The sequence below is a fragment of the Vanellus vanellus genome, assembly GCF_965231255.1.
Source record: "Vanellus vanellus genome assembly, chromosome: 11".
Lineage (NCBI taxonomy): Eukaryota > Metazoa > Chordata > Aves > Charadriiformes > Charadriidae > Vanellus > Vanellus vanellus.
Genome location: NC_138916.1, coordinates 4,340,058 through 4,345,140, shown reverse-complemented (window position 1 = coordinate 4,345,140; position 5,083 = coordinate 4,340,058).

Here is a 5,083-nt window from a genome sequence, read left to right as displayed (position 1 = left end):
AATTAGCATACCTGGAACCAAAAGCAGCCCTCACATGACGTTCTCAGCAAGAGAAGCTAATGAAGCAAGTTCCTCTCTCCTTCTGGGAGGCCTTCAATCAACTCAAACTCTCTCACAGCTATCACCCTGATTGGAAAACCTTAACTAAAGTTGTTTCAGCTGGTTCTCTTGCATAATAACATCATTCAACATGTCAAATCTTTTAAGGGAAAGTCTTTACTCTTTAGAGTATCTTGCGCTGTCTATGAGAATCAGAACAACAGAACCTCATTGCTGAATTTTCCATTTTATAAGAGGGAAGCAGAATGAAACTCTTTTCGCTGAACTATACTCAAGGTAGACAGATTTAAGAACGTATCTGCAAGCATTAGAAACAAGGAGAGAAAATACCTTTGCCAAATTATTGCAATAAATAAATTTCCACCAAACAGGTGGAAAGATAAAAGTTTATATAATCATTAAGTAACCCTAAACAGCAACTTTAAAAGAATATAAATTTGCACACCATAAAATTCATTTTTTTGAAAGAAAAAAAAAAAAAAACAGAAACAAACACTTGTAGCCATTATTTCATCCTAGGAGGAAAAAAAACCCAACAACTACATTTAAAGTAGTTTGAGATTCTTCTAGACTTACTGTAGCCTTAGCTGCTGGATCCAGCTGCTCAAACTCTTATTGATAGAGTTTTGTGTATGTGTGTGGTGTGTTGTTCTTTTTTTATATATATACACATATATATGAAAATATAAATAAACTCAGTTGCTGAGACACTTGAAGACCATAAAAGAACAGCAGAAGACACATTTCTCTGTCGCATTAACGAAAATCCCCTTGGCTGGAATTCAAAAACTGGCTACAGAATCCGCCTTCCTCCATCCACAAATAATTTTGGGCTCAATTCCTTTTAGCATACAAAAAGGGATTTAAAGGCATTACTAATTCTTTTCTGCCTAAGCTTACCACTCAAAACTGCAAAATTCCAGGTAATAAAATATTCATAGAAACATTAGACACAGAAACCTAACCAATGTATAGAATATCCATAGAATTTGCATTTTGAAATGTTGAAGGTTATAGCCAAATCTGTTAGACTACAACTAATCTCTATCCCTATTGCGCAAACTGATTTATGTACAGTAAAATGATGCTTAAACTTGAGAATCCTTTATTTATTTTAGAAATAATTCAACCGTGTTCATTATATCTTTATATACAAAGCATCAAAGCCATATCTTTATATCTACATACATGACTTGAGAGTTCTCAATTCCAAATCAATAGCAAAATACCAACTTCAGCAGTGCCCAAAGCTGAGAGAAAATATACACAACCACCGATCCTTTTACACACATTTCCACTGTTTGTATCCTTCCCACAACCCTTTTGTCTGCAGTTTCAACCACAACCAGCCACTAGAGCCCTTTCCGATTTGGGAGCATCAAACATTATCTTCAGCGACAACGTAATCAATAAAACTATACCAACTTGTAAGAACACAAGAGAGTAAGAGTTACAAAATCAAGAGGAAACACTTTTATACCAGATTAATATGAAAGTTTTAAATGCCACAAATGGTCACATCTCATTTTCACGTGGGTCTTCTTTTAATACGTTCTTTATACAACTAAAATGTTTAAATAGAACAGCATATTGCCATTTGACCAAGACATAAGTTTGAGGAGATACCACTTAAAAAGTTGAAATGTGGATTAAGGGAGTTTTTGATAACATGGATTTATCTTAATAAAAAGGATTTTTCAGAATCCCACTTAAATAAGGATCCAAAATGGCTGAACTGTTAACTTTTCCTTCTTTTTTTTTTTTAATATTGTTTCCCATATATGTCCAGCAATAAAAATAAAATGGTACTTCATGAAAAGAGCTAACAAGATGTCCATCAAATGAGTTTGGAAAGTAAAAAAAAAATAGAAAAACATGGTCATATGAATTACTCATTTATCAAAATCACCTCAATTCTTTAGGTACGGCAGAAATACATTAACTCATTTTCAACTGAGCTGATGTGTCTGTTGGTACGTCTTGTATCCGGTGGATAAAATATTACATCTCTATGTAGTATAAAAAGTTCGCAAAACCAGCATAATCCATTCTCATTTTCAGAATGAGCTTTTGTAAAAGCTCATTACAATTGGAATTTTCATCTTAAAATTTAAATATTCAGAGGATGAGTATTGCCCTACGTAAAAATGGAAAGAGTCTAACAATAAGCCAAACTCCTCCTGCCCAAAGAGAAAGAAAAAAAAACCAAACCAACAAACAAAAACCCCACAACAAACCATCAAGCAAAAAAAGCCTGAAGTGGTTCTGCAAACTGTGGATCTAGTGGAGCCTGTTTTCCCATGATCTCCTTACTGGTTTCTCAGGTGCCAGAAATGACATGGACTTCAATTAATTCTTATTAAAAAAAACAAACAAACAAACAAACACCAACCCCCCCCAACAAAACAAAAAACAACCACATACAATCCCTCTTCCCTCGGTGCATTTGTGTTCTCTTGTTCTTTCTCTGAATTCCCTGGTGCCTAATAAAGACTGAGTGGCAGTTATTTCTGCAATGTGAACCTTAACAGGATGTCTTCTTCCGTGCAACTCGCCAACCTCTCATGAAATGTATAATGACTAAATTAATTTAAACTGGTCCACTGATATTAAAAGTTATGGCAGGGATGACAAAAAATCATGCATATACAAGGACAGACAAGACACACTGCATTAAACCTGGCCTCCTATGTCCAAAAGCCTACCAAAAGGATTATACGCATATGCATTATTTTCCTGCCAATGAAGCTTAAAATATTTTGCCGTGCCACATCTGCATTATTAGTATTCTGCTAACGATAGCAGAGTTCGGGAGACACCTCACAAAATTCACAACCAGAGGCATAAAAATCACTTTGCATCCTCCGAATCCTTCACATTCAAGCGGTCAGAGCCGTCGCTGGAACAACACGCAGAACCTTGCTACAGCCATCTTTGCTGCAACAGCAGAAACCCAAACTGCCACAAACCAGGGAATCTAGATTCTGTTCACTGCTTTAATATTTTCAAGCAGCAAGAAAAGGCACAGCCAGAGATCTTGCAAGATCCGGCGAGGCAGGATCAGAACAATACAAAGGATGAAACTTGGTGCTTTGGAGGAACGTGACAGCAACATATATAGGACTACCAAAGCCAAGGCAATAAAACAACTAAGTGTTTTAGATCAGCAAACGATGATTATTTACCTGAACTGAGTCACACATGGACAAACTGTAATGATCAAACTGAAGACTGAGTTAAGCTATTTTTCAGGCAGGACATAAGCCTTCTACTAAGCTACACAATTTCTTGAAACAACATCATGTGAGCGCTTTTCAAATATCATTTGCCAACTGAACTCTGGGTCTAGATCATTATTTTAATTTATGAACTTCTAAAAGGCTGAGGTACCACCATAAACACTTTCTATATATTCCATAATATGAAAGCTGCACTTAGACAACATATTTCAGTTGATGGAGGAGAGCAAGCAATAACTTTGCAGGATCAGAGGTGAAGATGGTTTCCACAAGGATCTGTTGCTCGTTATTGCTAATAATCCATCCAAAATTAAAACATACCTCCACGCTAATGATGATTTTGATGATTCCCTAGTTGAAGCCTATGTATGTAGTACCAGAACTGTTATATGCCTATCTATAGGAGTTATGTATAGCACTCACTTCAGAAGACAGCAGTTAAGACACTCTGCTGTAAGCGATTAGCTAGAACACATCGACAACTTCACCTCTGGTAGAAACCACACTGCGTCTGTCAACAATAACCACCCCAAAATAAATAATGACAATCAATAGAATTGATAAAAGTGAAACGTTATTAGTAAAAATAATTTGCAAGACTCAACATTTCTATACTTCATCGCTTAATTAACAAAAGGTTTAGTAATTTGTCAAAAGAGTAATAATCATCATTTAACAGTAGCCTTTAAAAGAAAATCTCACAAACAAAAAACCATAGCACAAATGCATATTCCAGCTACTCAGGTAAGGTACGTTTTTGTGCTGAGAAGAAAAAAATCTTTTAAAAGGTAAAAAAGCAACATGAATGTTACATAAGTTTTACAACTCATGACATTAAACTCCCCTGTTGACTCATTTTGGGGGTTTTCCACTCCTGTTTTGCAAACAAGTAATCCGATACACACAGATATATACATCATTGTCAAGCAGCTACTAAAATGAAGACCTTTCACTTACGCTATGTAATATTTCCATCCGAGGACAGATCAAGTAGCATGATTAAAATGCCAAATGGTATCTAACCCCCAAAATATGTGATAATGATACAAATACGCTTCTGTTCTTTCAGTCACAAAAGTTTAAAATGGTAATCTAATTACAATGCAAGGCTGACTGATTTTCTTAAACCAAAAAATTCTCCAGAGGAGTTTCCTGAGCAGGAAGACAGTTCAGTAACAAAATGTTAAACTGTGTTAGACCAACCAGTGATTTGGAAGCCTCTAGCTACTGTTTGGTTTTCAAACCTGCTTTCAATGAAATGTATTTGTACGCTAATCTCAAAGTCAATTTGGCCGTGTCTGATTACGGCAGAGAACTAGATGCATGATAAGAAAAAAATTTTACTTAAATTGATATATGTAATTTTTTACAGTGATTAGATAATCATTTCCAGAATGTGTTGAGTTTTCAGCCATGTTTAATATGAAAACAGAAGCACTATCTTTCACATTTCTTTTATAATGTATTCTTTTGGCTTCTCTTCATGCTTGCACTAAATTCAATTTCTAAAGAATGGTGACTTTTATTAAACAACTGTGGTCTTTCTACAGATCTGCTAGAAAATCATCATAAAACAGATGCACAAGCTATTACAAATACAGGTTATTTGAAATTGGGAAGTGCGCCTTACAGTGATGTCCCAACCAGACATTGTTTACATTTACCCACCAATGATTTTCTTAACACCAGAGAGAATTAGAAGAGTGACAACTATCACTGCAAAAAGGGAGCAATATATAATTAGGCCACTTAACAGGAAGCAAACGAACGTGAAAAAAGCTGAA